Here is a 21210-nt window from a genome sequence, read left to right as displayed (position 1 = left end):
AAAATTGGGCCATTCACCAAAACAGGAAATACAAGGAAAGAAATGGAGTTGGAGGTGGGGCATAGGACGGAGCTGTGAGTTTAGTTTGAGGGATCCTGAGTCTGAAGCACCTTTGGTCTAGCTAGATGGAAAGATGTGTATCTGAAAGTAAGATAGGAGAATCCAGAGCCCCGAGCCAAGGACTGGGCTACAGATGCATATTTGAGAGTCTTAATCACAGAAACAAAAACAGGAGACCATGGAGGAAGAAGGAGATTTCAGGATTTGAGAGCATAAGTGAAGAAGAAAAGAAGTTATTATCATGAACAGTCCAAAATAAGAGAGTTTCAAATCTGAAGGGAGGGGACGTCAGTCCTGCTCTAGAGTTCAGGGAAGGTGAAAAAGAAGAAAAGAACATCAGAAGTAACCAGTGAAAGTGTACCAAGCAGCTGGGCAGTGAGAAGTTGTGGGAAGTGTCGGGGATGAGCAGGTAGGAAGCAAAGCAAGGCAAGGAACAAGGAGATACACTGCAAGGCAGAAGGGAGGGTGAACAGGTGTGTAGAGAAGCGCCAACTATATACTGCCTTCTGGGTGCTTGGTGAGCAAGTGAGTTAGGCAGCAGATAGATTCCCATTTTAAAAAGCATGGGCTATCCAAAGTGGAAGAGCCCTTTGGAACTTCACCTAATTCCCAACTGAATGGTATTGGGAGCAAAATCTATGTACATGGAGGAAAACCTAGCCACTTCATCCCTTATCTGTTTCTACCCAAGAGACCAGCCTTCTTTGGCCCGATGGGAAACCATGTGAATGAGACTTGCACAACTCTTTCCCAACCCTGCTGATTATATTGCAAATAATCCCAAAGGCTCAGAGTCTGGCACTAGTCCACAAGTTATCAGTCTTCCTTGAGGAGAATCAGTGTTCCCTGTGGAGACACTGGTTCCAGTTACAAAAAACAGTGTCTGAAATCTCAAGCCAGACAGAAGTTTAGGTGGCTGTTAGCCCTTGAAAACTAGAAAGTAGATTTCTTCCACTGACTTCTTTGAGTCACGAGCCTCATTCTGATCTGTCCTCAGATATCAAAGCTACAGTCAAGGATGGGGCCCTCCCTGGTTTTCCAGAAAACACTTCCACCTACTTCTGGGTGGAGGACCTAGACACCAGATGAGACTCTTGTTCTTTCTTCAAAATTTCCAAAGAAAAGATTCAGGCCTAGACCCAGCAGATGCTGACAGAAGGCCAGACACTTGCAGGAAAAAATAAAGGTCATACATAAGGAAAGAGCTATCTAATTTTTTTTTAAAAAATTAAAACTTGCTCCACTCACCTGAATTTTTATCTTTAGAAATGGAAGCATATAATCACTGTTCATTATATGCAACAACAACAAAAATCATACCTTAGGTCATGTCAAGCAGAAGCTCAGTAACTAGTAAGCAATTTCCCTTCATTCCCTCCATTTCCCTTCCCCTGAGCTTGTGGTAACTTTTGGTCTACTTTCTGTTTCTAGGAATTTCCCTGTACTAGCTATGACACATAAATGGCATCTTATAATATGTGTGTTTTTTGCCCCTGGCTTCTTTGACTTAGCATAATGTTTTCAAGGCTAATGAGGGGAAAGAAGATAAATGGGGCTTGGGCAGTGGGGATTACAAGCTGAGGAAAGGACCAGCAAGACTGCTGGGAGAGGGAAGCAGATGGAGACAGGGTTTTGGAAACATGGAGAGAGACAAGGAAAGAGGAGACTGACAGCAGGTGTGGGAGGGTGGAGCTCTACAGAGAAGATGGCTGACAGGAAACAACTAGTTCCGGATGTAGAGAGGCGGGATCAGAGTCATCTCTTGGCCTCTGAAATTCTCACCAACTCTGCGGCATTCCAGCCACTGCCATTTCCTCCTGGGGAACATACTTGTGTGTTATTTTCAAATTGAATATTTACTTTTAAAATAAAAGTTTATTTACCTGTGGCACAGGCTGTCCCTATTTATGAAGAAATGTTTCCGTTTGTAAAGATCACCTTCCCAATCTTAGAGATGTCCATGTCCTAGGTTTAGCCTGAAGCTATGCATAAAACAAGATACCACTATATAACTACCGGAAAGACTAAAGCACAAAACACTGATAACCTCACATGCTGACAAGAATGTGAAGTTACAGCAACCCTCATTCCCTTCTGCTGGGAAGGCAAAGAGCGTACGAAACTTATTTACTTTATTTTTAAAATGTGTATTACATTCCATTATGGCCACGTTAAAAGACAACATAGTAGTTTTTTACAAAGCCATGCATACTCTTGCCATATGATCCAGAAATCATCCTCTTTGGTATTTCCCCCCATGAGTTGAAAAATTATATTGATATAAAAACCAACAGCCAGTCATGGTGGTACATTCCTATAATTCCAGCACTCTAGGAGCCTGAGGCAGGAAGACCCCAAGTTTGAGCCCAGGGTGGGCAATTTAGCAACTTGGACAGATCCTGTCTCAAAATAAATTTTTTTTTAATTAAAAAGAGCTTGGGATGTAGTAGAGTAAGAAAACCCTGAGTTCCACATCCAATGTGGTAGGATGCAAAAAACCTACACACAAATGTGTACTACATGTTTATTCATGTTTGCCATAATTTGTGAGCAAACAAGATGTGCTTCAATAATAGATAAGTAAACCATGGTAAATTGGCACAGCAATAAATAGAGAAGAGGTATGAAGCCATAAGAATTTATGGATGAATCTTAACTGCATTTTGTTCAGTGAAAGAAGCCAATCTGAACAGGCTACGTACTATATGATTCCAACTGTATAGGACTTCTGGAAAGGAAAAATATAGACAGGGTAAAAAGATCAGTGATTTCCAGGGGTCGTATGAGAGGAAGAGGGGAATGGATAGGTAAAGCACAAGGGATTTGCATTTTTTGGGTATCTGTCTGGTACTCTAATGGTCAATATATGACATTATTCAGGGGGCTGGGGATTTAGCTCAGCGGCAAAAGCGCCTGCCTGGCAAGCGCAAGGTCGTAAGTTCGGTTCCCGGTTCCAGAGAAAAACAAAACAAAACAAAACAAAACAAAACAAGACATTATTCATAAACCAAGCCCCATGGAACTATACTGCACAAAAATTGAACCTGAATGTAAACTATGAAGTCTGATTAATATTAATGTAACAATATCGCTTCATTAACTGTACAAACTTACCACACTAATGCAAGATGTTGATAATAGGGGAAGTTTGGTGCCCAGGACACGGTAATGAGACAGAAGGGTGGTTGTAAGGGATCGCTTTGTACTTACTGCTCAGTTTTTCTCTAAACCTAAAGCTGTTCTACAAATAAAGTCTATTAATGAGAAAAGGAAGGTGGAGAAAAATAGTGCAATAAAATGGCCATGTCCCCCTTCCCAATGTTATTTCCTCTATAATTATTTTGTTGTTGTTGCTATTTATTATCTGTACAAGGATATTACCTACAGTGAAAGGCATTTGGATTTTTTTGTAAAATAACCACTCCAAAGAAAGACATAAATTTTGATTTCCACTTTAAACATTGGGATTTACAGACCCAACAACTTAAATCTCTCCAAGAGCAAAGATTATCTAAACTCCTTGGAATGGCACCAAGACTTTTACTGCTCTTCTCAGCTTGTCTGTTCTCCTAGAAGTAGCCAGATGTTTCCGTTGGAATGAGATCTTTACAGTAACCCTTCTTAGTGAGGGTTTATCCGATCAGTGGGAGCTTGTCCCCAGGGCAATGGCACTGTTTTATATTTCCTAACTGTACTTGTTTCCTAGAGGTGATATAACAAATTTACAGTTGTCTCTCAGACCCCAAAGGGGGTGGGTTCTAGGACTGTCCTTGGGTTCCCAGATCTGCAGATGTTCAAGCCCCTTATATAAAATGGCAATATATTTGCATCTACATTAGTTATGTCCATATAGATTAAATCATCTCTAGATAATTTATAATACCTAATCCAAAATGAATGCTCTGGAAATAGTTTTAGCTGCACTGTTTAGGGAATACTGGGAAGAGATTTGAAGACTTTTGTGCTGCAGTAGGTTGAAACCATGGATGTGAAATCTGTGGGTACACAGGGACGATTGTACCGCAAAAGAGACAGCTTAAAACAACAGAAATGGAAAGACTTTGCGCAGAATGCTGCCTGATCCCTTTGTGGTTTCTGGTGGTGCCTGCCTATCTTTGGCATTACTTGGCTAGGCGCTTCTGCACTATGTTGTCCCTGTTGATCTATCTCTCTGTCTCTTTTCTTCTAAGGACACCAGTCATATTGGATTAAAGGCTCCCTCTGCTCTGCTATGACCTCATCCTAACTTGATCCCATCCTCGGCAACCTATTTCCAAATAAGGTCACATTCTGAAGTGCTAGGAGGTTAGGATGCCAATCCGTCTTTCTGGGGGACACGATTCACCTAACAAGTTATGAGCCCATTTTGCCCTTCCGCCTGAAGGAAATTCTTGTTAGAAATGACACCTACTTAGAATAGCCTTCTTTCTGAATTAAAGGTTGATTTATCCATAGAATTCTGAAAGTTTTGCACATCTACAGGGGAATATCCTCAGGTCAGAGAAATCCTCTTTGGCATCTTGGTGGTGTCAGGATTTTTCCTTCATACTTGCCCTGGTTCGCTTGACATTTTTAGCCCTTTGCAGTGCTGTTCTACACTATTGACACTTCCCCATGTCTCAAAAGTGTGCCCCTTTGTATTTAGAAGACATAACCCCTGCTACCTTCTCCAGCGTCAATGGTCACCCTTCCTCTGACCATTCTTTAAGCAGTGGAGAAATCTCAGGCTCTCTCCTTAGCCTCTGGTTCTCATGCTACACACGTTGTGAGTGGCCCCGTTTACTGTGATGACTTAGTTATGTGTTAATGATTTCTAAGTCTGTGTCCCCTGCTTTGACTTTTTTGCTGAACTTCAGACCTGTGTATTCAATTGCTCCTTGGACATCTCTACCTGGGCAATCTACCAGCTTCTCAAATTTAACGTGTGCAGACGAACTCACTTCTTGCCTGTGTTGTACACCCCAGTGAAAGCACTAGCAGCCTAGATTTGCACGTCTTGCCTGTCATTCCCACCCCTCACGTGTGAACTGCAGCTCTGCCTCTCTTAACCGTCCCTTTCTCTGTGCTCCCACCTTGACCTTACATTGAGCTGTCAGTATGCACTGCCTGGACTACTTCAATACCGTTGTGAATGGTTTTCCTCCTGCTCCAAACCACTACCCACCCGGCACTCAGGTGAAAATGTCATAGCGTGAAACTGGCTGTATCGGTGGTTCTCCGTTGCTGCAGGGTAAAGTTCACTTTCCTCAGGAAGGCACCGGGAGGTGGACTTTTGCACTTTGAACCTCATCTTTTGCTTTGCTTTACCTCTTATCCCAAGTTCCAGTCATATCCCTCTACTTACCAGACCTTGATGCACATTATGGCCGTGTGTGTTTATTTCAATTAGACTTTCTCTCTGCCTGGAATGTTTCCCTGTTTCCACCCCCAGCTACTCAGGGCCAGACCTCCTGTCTGAAGATGAGATAAGAGAAGTGGGTAGGTGAGAGCTCATCCCCGGGGGCAGTTCCAGCAGACTCTCTGCTGGTCACTTGTCCCTTTCGCATCTGGACTCTGGAGAAATGTGGCACAGTGACCCTGGACCTCTGCCAGGAGCTGCAGGGTAAAGCCAGCTTCTGTGGTTGTGGACTTTTCCGGATATGTGTCAGTTCCGGGTAAGCCCTCGAGGTTGCCAAGTTCTCAGGTTGAATCTCCTGCTGGCAGGCAGACAATTTCTCCATGCCCTGGATGCCAACAGGGGGAAATTTTCTGCCAGGGCTTCCGGTTCCCTAGAGTTCCACAGGCAGCCAGACTTTCCCTGTTTTAGGGTCTGATTGAAAAACACATGGGTGAGAGGGACTATTCTAATGCCCATTGCCTCCTGCACACAGAATCCAACACCTAAAGGACTATGACCACTTTCCGTGCATAATTCACAAGCTGGCCACCCTCTCACCCCTCCCCGTTTATTCAGTCAACAAATATTTATTGACAGAGGACTGTATGTCAGGCCACTGCCAAATGCTGAGAACACAGTAATGTACAAAATCAGCCAAAGAAAGAGAACAACAGTCCAGTACGGGAGACACACATTAAATAGAAAGACCTACAAATAATTAATTATAATTATGAAGGAAAACATGGAATGAAGGAAAAGTACAGGATTCTAGAAAGAAACTGTCATTATGAACCTGATTTGTGAGAGAAATGAAATTCCTCAAAAGGCAGCTGCTTTTCTTGAGGTTTTCAGTTTTTCTTCTCTATTTGTTTGAGCTTTTATACACTCACATTATGATCCCCTTGCTTATCATATTTCTGACAACTATTTTCCAAGTTTTAAAAACTTAGTTAGACCTAAGAATCGCGTACTCTTGAAGATCACAGGCCAATACTCATAGACCATGCCCCATTTGCGTTTCTCTAACATTCCTCATGTTTGCCAGGATAGTCTGTTCCCGACGATGTGTTGTGACCCTGTGGGTAAGATAGCGTCTGCCGGCCTTCCCTGCTGCAAAGTGGCTCTTTTTCCCTTTACGTTGCTCGGTACTCTGCAGACTTAACGCTGACCTGCTCGGATCCCATCGCCTCTCCCTGGGCTGCCCTTCCCCGAAATGCACAAGCTCTTCATCCGCGCTGGGGTCTGATACCACGCGCAGGGACTCTCACGGGTGTGGACAGTCTGCCCACCCAGCTCGCCCCAGCTTGTCCTGTGGCTCTGTACACCATGTTGGGACTCTGTAAGACCCTTTCTCCCTGGGCTTGGGCTCTGGCTCCTGGCATTTGATGGCTTGGGGACTGAGTTGTACAAGAAAGGAGAGGAAAGGAAGAGAAGAGGACAAAAATGCCTTTTTAAAAGTTCTACCCACTCTGTTACCTGCAGAGCCTGAGGCCCCTATATCCCTCCCAGGATTACCTGGGGGATTTTCAGGTGTCCCACCCTTTGGAAGGGTCACTATAAATGCCATCTCCTTAGGAATCATTTTCTCCGCTCATCCTCATTGACTGGACTAGACTGGTGGCAAAGGAGACCCAGGGAAACTGATGGTTATGAAATTTATATTGGGGGCAAAGCTGACTGGATTGATTGGATGTGAGAGGGAAAGAGAAAAATCAAGAATGATTGTTCTGGGCTCCAGCAATGGGGTGGTGCCAAGAACTGAGATGGGGAAGATTGGAAGAGGAACACAAGAAGGCAGAAATCAAGAATCCTAGTTTCGACAAAAAAGAAAAAAACTGAGCAAGGTGGCGCATGCCTGTAATCCCAGCACTAGGGAGGCTGAGGCAGGAGGATCATTGCGAGTTCCAGACCAGCCTGGGCTGCAAAGTGAGCTCAAAACCAGCCTGAACTACATAGTGAGACCCTGGCTCAAAAAGACAAAAAAAAAAAAAAAAAAAAGAAAGAAAAGAAAAAATCCTAGCTTGACTCTGATTTGATATCCAAACAAAGACGTTAAATAGGCAAAATTATGTAGATCTTTAAATTTACTCTTTTCTGCTGATTGAACCCAGTGGTACTCTACTGCTGAGCTACATACCCAACATTTAAAAAAAATTTTGAAAGAAAGTCTCACTATGTAGTCCAGGTTGGGCTCAAACTTTCAATCCTACTGCCTCAGCCTCTGAGTAATTGGGCTTACAGGAATGCACCATGTACCCAGCTGGAATTTACTCTATTTAAAATTTCTAACAAAAAATTAAAAAATAAAATAAAATTTCTGTCACACCAGCCTTGCTAATCTTTGATCCTGGATAAATACTATCATGATTTTCTTTCTTTGTTTCATTTCCTTTTTTTAGGTTTATAACCTGGAGTTCAAAGTTGGGTTTCAGGACCCTTTTGACAGGTATGAAAATTCTCTATTTATGTATGGGTTTGTATTTATCTGAACAGGCAAGTCATTGTTTTTTGTTTTTTGTTTTGTTTTTCTCCGGTACCAGGAACCGAACTCACGACCTTGCGCTTACCAGGCAAGCGCTTTTGCCGCTGAGCTAAATCCCCAGCCCTCAGGCAAGTCATTGTATTTATCACATTTCCAAAATATTTCAGATTTTAATTTTTTTATTTTGTTATTTTTTTGTCATTTTGAGACAGGGTCCTGCTATGCAGTTCAGGCTGGCCTTGAGTTTACTTATGTACCCTGGGCTGGTCTCAAAGTCAAAATGATCCTCCCACCTCAGCCTCCCATGTGTTGGGATTACAGGCGTGTGCCAACATGCCTGGCCTTCAGATTTTTAAAAAGTTGAGAATTATCACATTCAATGATACCGGCAAATATTAAAAGCAAAAGGTAATAATGACTAGTTCCATTGCAAATTTATGTTATGTGAGCCCAGCTGTTTCTTTAATCTTACTGAGTGATATATATATATATATATATATATATATATATTACCTCTGTTAATAGCTTAGGAGTTGGAGAGATTTGATGGTAAAAATATACACAAAATTACCTTTGACTGTTGGGCGTGTTGTTGCACATCTGTAATCCTCATACTCTGGGACTCTGAGGCAGAAGATTGCTGTGAGTTGGAGGCCAGCCTGGGCTACATAGTGAGTGTGAGATAAGACCAAACTACATAGAGAGACCCTGTCTCAAGAAGAAAAGAACGAGGGGCTGGGAATTTAGCTCAGCGGCAAAAGCGCTTGCCTGGCAAGCGCAAGGTCGTGAGTTCGGTTCCTGGTACCGGAGAAAAACCAAAAAAAAAAAAAAAAAAAAAAAAAAAAAAAGAAGAAGAAAAGAACGAACGAACGAAAGACAGAAAGAGAGAAAGAGAGAAAGAAAGACAAAAGGAAGGAAGGAAGAAGGAAAGATAGAAAACAGAAAAACGAGAAAATTAAATTTAACTTATAGATGCTTGTCAAGGTATAATGGGGAGACAGGTTGGTGGGTTAGAACATGTAATCATAAGACCGAAGTTCTAGTCCCATCTCTGCGCAAAACTAGTAGCAGGTGTTTAGACATGTCATCCAACCAACACTAAGTCTCAGCTTCCTCGTGTATAAATAGAGATAATAATATCTTACAAAGTTTCTGAAGGGTCAGAATTATAGCTAACCTACGTGAAAGCATTATATGCATATCTAAACTGTAAACCACATGTTGGGAAGGAGAAATGGCTCAAATTTCAATGGTGTGGCATTTCCTCTTTCAACACAATTTAAGAGTCAGGGTCACCAGGGCAAAGGCCTGGAAGCAATATGAAGTGGACTGAGAAATCATAATTAGCAATTGATTGAATGTGTCTCACTGTAGATATACCTCTGGAAATATTTGACAGTGTTCAGCTGTACATCCCAAGGCAGCAAGCCGTGCCAAGCACAGAGGTTGTCTGGGTGGAATGATGTAATCCAGGATGTGTCTCTTTGACCCCTCATCTACCTCCTCTCCCACGCTCATCCCTGCTCCCAGTGTCCCCTACCTGTACAGCAAAAGCATATCTTACTCTTCAAAAATGTATGAGCATAGAACAGCCCCGGGGCAGAAAGGGGCCGAGGAAAGGCAAACAGTCCTTCCTGCCAATTTCCCCTCCCCTTGCTTCTTGCCAAAACGAAGTCATGTCTCCACCTGACTCCTCCCGCCCCATCAACTTCCTTTCTACCAGGGAGCTTTGCAGTTTCTTAAGGAAGTCTTGCAGACTCATAACCTTTCTAGACTCCAGCTAAGCAATCTTCATGGCATCGGTCTAGGAAATGTGACAAGTGGTGTGTGGAAGCAATTCCTTGTCAGAACACTGGAAATCCAGCCTGATATGTGCTGTCTTGTCTTCTTGCTATGAAGCTCAATCTCGGTGACAGAAAAGAGAACTATGAGGCTGAAAAGCTCTAGTGAAAAATTCTCTTCCCAGAATCGTGCCCCAGTAGGAGAGTACCTTTACTGATGAGCAAGCACCAATGCATCATTGGCTTCTTACTGAGTCCTTGTAGCTAATAATTCTTCAGCAATAGACAATGTTAAATAGTCCCATGTGCCACATGCCACTGACACCATGGTGCAGGTCAGTGGTGCCCAATACAGGTACCCCCTGAAATCTACTTGGAGAGAGTATTAGAATGGCTCATTTAGTCAGGCCTGGGAGGTGAGTAGGGTGGGCAGGCCATTAGTATATTCTAAAAACTCCCCAGGTAGCACAGTTTAGCAACTCTTCCCACAGTCAAATGGAGAGTTACCATAGGACTCAGCAATTCCATTCCTAAACCTCAGATTGCCAATACCTTGTTCTGCAAGACAAGCAAACATTTCTAATAAATTTTAAATTCATAAATGAGCAATGTCTTGCAAATTGAGTAGTGCATGACACCAAATGTCCCATGATCACAACTAAGACAATGGTTTTTTCTCTGTCCTTCTCTTCCCCCTACCCCTGAGGGATTGTGAGTGTTCCTCTCCCAACAGCAAGAGATTACGGAGGAGATCTCATCTGTACAGGAGGAGAAGAAAAAGGCAAAAAGGCAAAAAGGCAGAGGCACCCCTCACTTCAAATAAGGGTACAGAAATGTATAAAATGTGAGAAGCAGTGCAAAATTTTGTAGAAAACACCACCCAAATAAGGCTGTAGCTCTGTTTATTGACAGTGCAATATTACATTTCCTCAAAATCCTCAAGAAGAGGCAAAAGTAAGCATCATTGGATTGGCTCCTTGTTAAAGTTGAACAAAAAGAAAATGATTCCATGAGCCAATAGATAGCAGTGATTTCACTGGTGATAGTGAAATTCACCCTACATAATAGCTGTCCTCTGTCTTGTTTCCCTCACTCTAGCCAGGAAGATTTTCAAAGATAAGTGCAGGTTAATTTGTTTATTTTTCTTCATATTTTGTATTTCCTTTATTTTATGTTATGCTACAGTATTGTAATTATTTTTATATGAATATTTTTGTCTGAGTTTCAATTATTTCTTATGGGAAAATTTGCTATGATATACAAGTGCTTTGTATATTTACAAGCATGTTTCTGGAAGAAATTACACTTGCAAATCAAGGTTTTACTATATATCTACCAGAATTAAAAATAAACATTTTCAGAAAAACTTGAACAAGAGCAGTTAGTAGTAACATTAGGAATAACAGCCTAAAAAGCGCCTGCCTGGCAAGCGCAAGGTCGTGAGTTCGGTTCCCGGTACCGGAGAAAAACCAAAAAAAAAAAGGAATAATAGCCTAAAGCGGAAGCAGCCCAAAAATCTATCAGTGGATGTAAATATGGCATATCTATATATTGGAATGTTATATGAATATCAAAAAGGAATGAAGTATTCATATATGTTACAGCTTGAATGAACCTAAAGAATATTATCTTAGGTGAAAAATCCAGTGACCAAAGCCCACATATGACATGACTTCATTCATAAGAAAGTTCGGATAAAGAAAATCTATAGAGACAGAAAATAAATTAGTGTTTGCTTAAGGGTCAGCATAAAGGGTAAGGAGTAGCAGCAGGATAGCTAATGGGTACGGCACTCCTTTTTGAAGAGATGAAATTTTTAAAAATCAACTATGGCAATGGTGGCAGTTACTGTGTAAATATATTAAAGCCATTCAATTGTACACTTTAAATGGGTGAATTACTGTAGGTGGTGTCAATTATATCTCCATAAAGCTGTTTTTAAAAGAGAGGAGAATACTCCCCAGCTGTTTGGTTGTTTGCTTATGGTGCTGGGGATGGAGCCCAGGGCCTCACACAAGCTGGGCAAGAGCTCAACCGCTGCCCCACAACACCCCTCATGACTTTAGTGTGCAGCTGAGCTTGGAAACCAGTGGTGTGGTTGATGAAGCTGCACTTGAAGTTACACAGGCTGGAATTTAATCACCAACTGCATCATTCAGCTTTCTGAATTTCATTTTCCTCATCTGGAGAGTGAAGAGAATAATTCCTGTCTTGGAAAGAGGATTTAGTGTGGGAAACAAATGAAAGTGAGAAGTCTGATGCTTAGCAAGCCAGCTCTCTACCTCAGGATGCTATCACCATGTTTTCCTACTGTGCCAAAGGCTCCCAAGACCAGCACTGGAAACGTCCTTTGTCACTCCTGGATGGGGAGAAGGTGTGCTGAGGAGCGGAGGAGACCAGGCCAAATGCATCATCTAAATGTAATCCAGTAACTGTCCTCGGTGCTCATCCTAAGTGTTTGGCCACATCGCAAAGCCCACATGCTTCCCGTGAGTAAGACTGCGGCGTCATTGCTCACTAAGGGGATGGCATTGCTGGGCTTCTGCCATTAAAGCTTCTGGAAGAGGAACACTGGCCCGCAGTGACATCTCCGCATGCGCCCTTGCCTCCCACAATGCAGTTACCATCAAATTCATCAAGTTTGCCCCTGTCCTGTGGCCCTGCGGCCCACCCGCTTGTGCCTATTTCCACTGCTACCACCCGTGGCCAGCCTCTAGCGTGTCTTGTGCAATGATTGCAACACCCTCAACTGCTTCGCTCCTTTCCCTTGATGCAGCCAGAGAGATCTTGGGAAATGCTAATGTAATCACGTCTCTGGCGTTCAAAGGCCTTCTGGTGGCTTACAACCTTCCCATAGCTCCCATAGCCTTTAAGGCTTAACCCCTGTCTAAGACTCCAGCCTTATCTCTTGCTGTTCCCTGGCTCCTAATAGCTTTTGAAGTCATCCATTTCTCTCCAGCTGCAGCACACCAAGTCCAGTGTGCCACCTCCCTCAGTGTGAGCTCTGGCCCAGATTGCAGGCAGCTTTCCCTGGTTTCCACCATGCCTCCTTTCAAGGGGTCAGCAGCGCTCCTGAGCTTTACCCCCTTTGCGGCCTCCCAGCTTCTCTAAAGATAAAAATCAAGCGTCCACACAAGGCCACAATCCCTTTTTACAAGGTCCCTCCCAGCCCCCTTTGCCCCTTCCAGCATCCTCACTCCAAACATGGGAACTACTCTGGTTTCCACAGACATCACATTTTCCTTTTCCTGGGCCTTTGCAAACAGTCTTGCCTTCTGGAATTTCCTGCCTCTGTCTTTGTACGTCCAAGTCCCCACGTCCTTCAAGGCCCAGGTTAAGTGAACTTCATTTAATAACTCTACCCCAATGGCCCCAAGGGCATTGCTTTCTGGCTTTTAGAAACCTCACTAGAGGCATCTTGTCCCATGACTTTCTTATTTCATGTATCATTCTGTCCGGGACGGCTCTCTCTGCCTCAAGTGTACGGTTGTCGAGTGTAACCACAAATTCCTAACTAAGGCTCAAACAAGAAAGCGGAGGACTCAGGTGATCCGCGAAGGTATTGATGGGGCTGGAGGGGTTTGTGCAAGGGTGAGGGGAAGCAAGCTTGCCTTGGATTGCAGAAACAGTAGGACCATCCCTGCTAGGAGGCAATGAGTGACCTTAGATTGGGGCAGCTAAGCTGAAAGGACGGGCGTTGTCACAGAATTGAAATATGAATTGAAGTCCTTAGCAAAGTGCTCTCTCCAACTGTAAGTGTGTCAGAAAGCTGTGCTTGCGTGTGCCTGTGTGTGTGAGTCCATGTGTGCAGATGTGCTTATGCTTTGTAGGTGCGAGCGACGACATGCTCACCTGGGGCTCAGTGGGTGATGTGCAACTGCAGGCACCGTTAGGAAGAGATCAGACATGGTTCTGTGCATGGGTCTGGCCCGGGGCTGAGGTGTGTGCGGAAAGTGGTGGGGCCTGGGCCGGCGGCTGCCTTTGTACAGAACCACCGCGCCGCCTAGCAGCAGAGCACTGGTCCCAGGGGGAGCAAGAGTCAGGTAGACGCGTGTGGTCTGGAGACACCTTGGGTTACTAGAGTGGGGAAGCAGCACAGTGGCCGTTGCTTGACGTGGTCTCCTGAGCCAGCTTGAAGGCTTCAGTGTGGCGGAATCATGGGCGCAAAGGCTACAGCCAAAGCGAAAGGTGGTGTTTTACAAAACGCTGTCGTCCTCCACTGACTGCACAGGTCCATGGTCCATGGGACACAGTGCTGTTGACAGGAAAATAAGGTCATCTCTGTAGCCTTCTGCTGACTTTGCCTTATGTGACTTTTTCTCATAAGAATAGCAAGAACTGGGGTGTGACTGAGCAGTAGCGTGCAGCAGGCCCTGGTTCTACCCCCAGCTTTGCCACAAACGTGAAGGAGAAGGAGATGGAGCAGAGAGAAGAAGGAGGGGGAGGGGAAATACAAGCCATTTAAAGAATTGCTGTCGGTCTTTGCAATTATTCCTAAAGCGTTGCTTCTTTATTAACATTTTTTTCTTATTATGAAAGCAATACATGGTAGCTAGACTGAAGAACAGGGACAATTCACAAAGAAGCAAAATTCATACAGAAGCAGTCTCCGCAAGCCCTTAGAATGTTCTAAATACTGTACATTTCCCCCAGAGTCATGCATGAGCACGATGCACAACACAAGATGGGTGTTGCACTAAGTAGTAAAGTAACTTCGACATAGGAAAAAAAGGAGACAGGACACAATGATTACTGTGCCTTCATACAGTATGACAGTATGACAGAAGCTGAGTTTAAAAAGACGCGCATATAACCTACCTGTTCTAGGACGGCCGGACAGTTGGCCTGTTAAGGTGGTAAGCAGTGGCCTTTGTTCCTCTGTGCTGACTTGGTGGCTCTTCCTAAGCTGGAACAGAGACAAGGTGCCCTGAGGAAGGCCACTCAGGACCCTGACCTGGGGTGTGAATGGAGGCCCTGAGGTAGCTCAGTGCAGAACCTCATATACAGGGAAATCTGACCCTAAGATCTTTTAGCAGTAGCTGCCCTGGGCTGAGCGTGTAGCTTAGTGGTAGAGTGCTTACCTGCTTGTGTGAGGCCCTGCGTTCCATCTCCAGCACTGCAAAAACAAACAAAAAAGATCCAGGGTAGCTGCCTTGTCATGTTTGTGGTCCTCTTCTATAAGGTAAACTGCTGAGCTTCCTGAGACATTCGGAGAACAATACACAATAGCGTAGGTGGAATCTCCAGCTAGATAGTGCAGATGCTTAGTGCGGTATGACTGTCCTCCACAGGGGTGTGAGCTCTGTATTTAGATTGCCTAACACTGCCATGTGTACTTTCTAATTGCAAATAAACAAACATATCAGAACCTGAATTATTTGCCAAAGGATATATTTGTTTCTAATGCCTCCATGGCAACCTTAATAAGAAACAGAAGCCCTTAAGTCTGTCTCTGTCAAGGGAAGAAATTTCAGCACTGATGTGTACACCTAACAAGACCATGGGAAAATACTCTTTCCCTCAGTAACAGATTAGGATGCATCTTGATTTGCTGGAAGGGCACCTGGAATTTACCCATATTGTTTGCAAAGGTTGCTGGGATAAAAAAGCCCCGTATTAGCTGCACTGAGCTTTAGCTAAAATCCTACTTGAGGGTGATGGAAGAACACAAGTCCTTGTCGTCTTATTCCCAAACTCCATCTTCAGACACAGTACCAGAGGCAAAAGGACTAGAGACTTGGCTTTGGTGACTTTTTGGTTTTGAGTGTGGATTTGGGGTTTGGTTCTTTCTTTGCTTGCGTTTGAGACAGGGTCCCACTAGGTTGTCCATACTGGACCTGAACTCTTGGGCTCAAGAGATCCTCCTGCCCCAGCCTCCTGGGTAGTGGAGACTACAGGTGTGTACCACCGTGCCTGGCTAGACTCAGTGTTCATGTAAATTGAGAGCCTGACATCCTCCCTGCTGGACTAGAAGTAGTGACTACATGTGCTGCAAGTCTGTGCTCCATGAGTGTGTGGAAGACAGAAGCCCATCCCTGGGGATAATCAAGGAGACTGCCTGCTGCGCCTCCCCACCTGTCACTGTGGGGCTTCAACCTGCCCCAGCCAAAATGATCGCACCTGTATTCCCAGTTACCATCAGCCTCTCTTCTGGAGGAAAGTTCTCTTCATGGTCTCATTAGCCACTCACCTGATCAGCTCCAAAAGTCTATTAATTGTCTGTATTGCACTAGGTAAAGAGGTCAGCTCACTGTCCAGAAAAGGCACACGCAAGCCATTTCCTGTGTGAATCGGAGACAAGCAAAGAAGTAAAGGAAGTTTTGAGGAGCAGAAGGAGGAGCAGAAGAAAGACAATGAGCAAGAGCAAGAGAGCGTGTGTGAAAGGAGCGCAAAAGCCCTGGGTGCCTCAGGGGACGTGGGAGGGCAAAGTGGCAGGACACAGTGACAGACAAGGAGGCAGCAGTGTGGCGCTGCAGGGTCCTGCCAGAGAAGTACGGACTGGACAGCGTAGGGAGGAGGAGCCAACTGGCATGCTATTTACATTTGTAAAAGACCCCTCTGGCTGTCTTCAAGAAAGGATTAGAATAGGCCAATAGTGGAAGCAGGGGATCCTACTAAGAAATATAACTATAGCAGGGCTATTAGAAGAGGCATGTAATCCAGCACTCTGAGAGGCTGAAGCAGGAGAAACCCAAGTTTGAGTTCAATCTAGGAAATTTAGTGACTCAGTGAGACCGTACCTCAAAATAAATAAATAAATAAATAAATAAATAGGGCTGAGGATGTAGGTCAGTGTGAAGGCACTAGCACCTAAACAAATAAATGGGAACTGTCCAGTTTCCCAAGCTAGAAAGCTGTTCTTTTCTCCTTCCCTCTCTACAGTGTAACCAAATAATCACATCAAGTCCTGTCAGCTCCACACCCAAAGTTCATTTAATCACTTAAGTGTTTATTGAGCTCTTGAATGCATCCAGGGCTGTTCTAGATGAAAAAGAATCCATTTCTCTCCCAAGAAAAGCTGAATGTCTTGTGTGTGGTGGGGGGACTGGCAAATAAATAAGTAATTTTGAAATAACATGCTAAGTATTTACTGGATACTACCCAAGATGGAACAGAGAAGATATCCTCTCTTTCTGCAAGGGGAGAGGGAGAAAGGGAGACAGAGGGAGAGAGAGAGAAGGAGAAGGAGAGAGAGAGAAGGAGAGAAAGAGTGAGGGAGAGAAAGAAAGAGAGGGAGAGAAGGCGGGAAGAGGGGAAGAGGATGAGGAGGAGAAGGAGCAGCAGGAGAGGGAGGAAGAGAGGCGAGAGCTAGCTGAGGGGTGCAGGGAGGTAAGGTGTGAGTCCTGAGGGTGGAGAGTGCCTTGGAGAGGGGAGGCAGGGGCGAGGGAATGGCAGGGTGTGGGGATGGGAGTGAGCAGGGCATGTTCAGGAGCCACAAGCACAGGGTGAGGAGGGCCGGTTGGGGTGCCTGGGACTCGGATTTGGGCTGTGAGCAGAGCACTGGAGCTTGCAAGGGTCAGGCGCATTGGAATGTGAAAGCCCTGGCCTAATGAGGTAGATCCTGGCGAGTTATGAGAGACACCTAAGCTGAAGGATGTGACAGTGTCAGATCTGTGACTTGAGTCCCCATTTTAGGCCACTTGAATGCATCGCAGACTCCTCATTCCCGGACTGTGCCCTGTCAAGGCTCTTGCTATTGTCCTTGACATGATTGCCTTGGGCTCTTTGCAGACCTCCTGCTTTGTGCCAAGCTCCTCCAAGCTGTCCTCCACTTTGGCATTCATTCCAAAGCACCGTTCTGCTCCTGCTAGTCTCCTGCTGCCGCCTGCCAGTGGCTCCCCATCACTGCCAGGAGAAATCCTCAGCTGCTCAGCACCCCCACGCCCCAGTCCTGCTGCTTCCTAGTCTCCTCCTCCACCTTTCCTTTCCACTCTATTGCAGCCACCCCCTTTGTGTGTCCCCGCTGACTCCAGGTCTCCTGAGCCTGCCAGGCACACTCAGGACCCTGTGTCTGCGCCCACTTTCCCTTCTAAGTCTAGGCAAAATGCCCTTGCTGCAGATCTCCCCTTAACCTTGAAGAATCTACTGGAAAGGTAAGCTCTGCTCTCCTTCCCTAACCTGCTCAGCGAGAACAAATCCTTTCCCTTCTCTGGGCTCCCTGGCCTCTGGTACATGCGGATATGACAGTGCATGGCACACCGCCTCGTAATTATTGCTCGGCAGTCTGTTTTGCAGGATAGAATGTAAGCTCTACCAGAGGATGAGGCCATGCCACATGCCTCTAATAAACTCAGCTCATAGCCCCATGCCCGGCACCTACTTAGAAGCTCAGTGAATGTTAAAGAAGGCATTGATCTTCTTGTCCCGTTTTTGCCTAGCATAATTATCCTTCTCACCAAGCAACTATGTACTGTCAAAGGGAAATCACTCTTTTGTGGGTCAGCTTTGCATTCCTGGTCACTGTCACTATTTTCTTTAGCCAGCTGGAGTGCTGAAGATCTTATAACTCAGGGCTGTACTGCATTAGAGAGCAAAGGCGTCATTCTCCAGGCCCAGCTGCGGAAGGGCCTCGGGAACCCCCGGACTCAGCTTGTAACAAGCAGTGTGATCAAGCCCATATACAGCTTTTTAAAGCTGAAGCCCCCTTTCATTCACCTCTATATATCTGGACCCTGAGCAAAGGACCAAAGACATTCTTAGAGATGTCTTGGGAAATGGCAAACTATCTCCATTTCACTTGGGATTTTTCTAAGAATAGCCCAATTTATGTTCAAAAGAGGGACCACCAGAAACTGGAAAAGATTTGTCCACTGGTATCAGGGATTCCTGGTGTTACCTATTAAAGACAGAAGCAATGAAGTGTCCCCCGTCCCATTTATTGAAGGATCGGTACCCTCTGGGATCACTATATTTCTCATCTGTAGACTTAACACCTGTCTAAAGTTCCAAGAAAAATTCAGCAAAGGCTTGCCCACTCCCCACCCCTTATCCCAGCATTTAAATTTTATAGCAGCTGGGGTAGGAGCTTCAAACTCCTAAACCCAGGGGCATTCCCTGGGGCAGACAGCATGAGTGAGAAAGTATGTAGAACCTTAGGAACCAATTCCTGGAGGGCTTTCTGGGGCCTCAGGGAGGTTCTGGTTACACGGCATACTGCACAGATCAATGATATTCTAAGGCATACACAGGATAACCTGAGATTGGTGTAGGGAGGACCTGATAATGTCTCCAAGAACCGGTGATGAGAGAGTTGGAGGCAGACTCTTGGAAGTTGGAGGAAGTAGAATAAAAACAATCTTCCAATAGCTTCGGTGTTTGTAAAACTGTGATTCATACAGAAAAACAGGGAGGGGCAGGGAAGTTTAGTTAAATGCGGACCAAGTTAGTTGGTAGTGCAATGAGAAGATGGGGCGAGGAGGAGGAGAAAGCAGAGGGACTGACTGTCGGGGTATAGGTGAGGGATGTCTCAGAGGGAGAACAGGAAATGTTGCCTCAGTAGAGGGGAAATATTTGAAAGGTTTTAGTCTCAATACAAACATGACTCTGACTCACCAAGGAATGAGGCAGAGACCGGTCTAGGGAAGCTTTGGAAACCTAGGCAGGGGCAGCAAATACCTTTTTTACATTGCAGTCCTGAGGACTGAACCCAGGAGTGCTCTAGCGCTGAGCTACACCCCCAGCCCTTTTCAATTTTGAGACAAGGTCTCATTAAGCTGCTTGCGTTGACCTTGAACTTGCAATCCTCTTGCTTCAGCCTCCCACGTGGATGGGGTCACAGGCATGCACCACCACACCTGTATTTCTTTCTTGAGTGTATTCATGTCTCTAGACCCTTCAGAGAATTTAGTCTTAGACTCAAGGCCCTTCAGTTCAGCCCCGGTATGTCTGTAAAGGCTATCTGTGGTATACATTTCCTTTAGAAGTGTGTTTAAAAACTATTATAAACAAAACCACTAGTTCTATAGAGGGCAGAGGAAGATGAGAGGACAAAGTGCATTTCTCAAACTGTCTAAAATGTGTGGACGCCCAGCAAGGGATGTCTTGCTTAGTACATTTGAAAGGCAAAAATGCCTTACTGATTCTATGACTGTAATTTCATAAAATATTTACCAAGCACCTATAATGCAGTAGGCACAAGCACTGAGGATGGAAAGGTGATTTAGGCAAAGTCCCTGGAACTCAGGACTCTGAGAGAAAACATAAATTGTAACAGCAGGATGACTGGGTTTGGGGGTGGAGTAGCGGGGGTCACAGAGGACAATGCCTACAATCACAGGGGTAGGGCTCTTCAGTGATAAAGAGACTGCGATCAGCTGCATTTCTGGTCCCCTATTCAAACTGTAAGTTTAGGCAGAAAAGTGTACAGCTGAGCCTGCAATGGATCCAGGATACAGCTGCTAAATCTCAACAGTTCTTTTGGCACTAACTAGGCTGGATTCTGCCTGGTGGCCAAAGGCTGCCAAATCTCTGATTTAAGACATTGCCTTTCCAGTGAAAAATAGCTATAATGAAAATAGCTTATGTCTTACATAAACTCTTAGCAATATAACACACACATTATCTTTAAATAGGACCTATAGCGTCTTGTTACATATGGACTGTCACACTGGCTTAAAACAGCTATTCTTTGCTGTGTGCTTTTTATCATGATTCCACGAGCTTTATAATTTTAATAGTTCCCACTTGACTTTATCCAGTGATAAATTTATTCGAAACCTTCTCCAAAAGGACCTTTCTCAACATTTTAATAGTTTGACCTTGCCTTTATGAACTTAAGTCACAACTTCCCTGAGCCTTGGTTTCATCCACTATAAAATGAGGACAATAAAGTCCAAAGCACCAGACTGTAGTAAACTTCAAATGAGATAAATATAGGTGAAAGCAGGAGCGTACTTGAGAAATTATCCCTGCTTTAAATCTGAAAGCGAAGTCTTACAGCCGCGCATCTTGACCCCAAGATGCGAAATACTGGAGTAGGAAGACAAGATAAATGTTCTCCCAGCAATGACTAGAAGAGGCCTGAGGGGAGGAGCGAAAGGTGACCAGTCTGTGATGGAGTCCGAAGCAGATCAGGCTCACCAGCCTAGATTCCCTTAGCTCTTACCTTGCTTCTCTCTCTCCCTCCCTCCCCCTCCCTCTTATACAGTTAGAAATGTTGACCTTGCTAAATGAAAGGTTTCTACTCCTTTAGTGGAAAAAAAAAGGCCCTGAAATAATGAATGGCTTACTGTAAAAAAGGGAGGGGGACTCCAAGGATAGCACTTCATACAACGTAATACAGCTGGAACCCCACTAAAGACCAATAATGTGACAGTAACATTTCTATATGGTATGACTCAGGTATATAAATCTGTCCATTTACTATGTAAAAAATAAACACAGTCCATATACATTTGAGCAGAATTGTCTAACTTCAAGGACTGATGAGCTAAAAAAAACACGGGGATTACCTCAGTGTAGTTGTGCACACCTATAATCCCAGCTACTCAGGAGGCTGAGGCAGGAGGACT

General features: G+C 44.6%; 1 long non-coding RNA gene across 2 annotated transcripts in view; it reads left to right on the top strand.

Annotated features, from left to right (window-relative positions):
• The window catches only part of LOC106150347, an 80440-nt gene that overhangs the window by 48059 nt on the left and 11171 nt on the right, over window positions 1-21210 (top strand). For both annotated transcript variants that reach the window (XR_001237110.1, XR_001237111.1), the window contains exons 2-3: window positions 7837-7883; window positions 12022-12189. This is a non-coding gene — a long non-coding RNA (uncharacterized LOC106150347). The remainder of the gene's footprint in view (window positions 1-7836; window positions 7884-12021; window positions 12190-21210) is intronic.

This window comes from Chinchilla lanigera, unplaced genomic scaffold, assembly GCF_000276665.1.
Source record: "Chinchilla lanigera isolate Chin_1 unplaced genomic scaffold, ChiLan1.0 scaffold00072, whole genome shotgun sequence".
NCBI classification, from domain to species: Eukaryota; Metazoa; Chordata; class Mammalia; order Rodentia; family Chinchillidae; genus Chinchilla; species Chinchilla lanigera.
The sequence above is the reverse complement of the archived record's forward strand: the minus strand, read 5'-3'. Positions and strand labels throughout refer to the sequence as shown.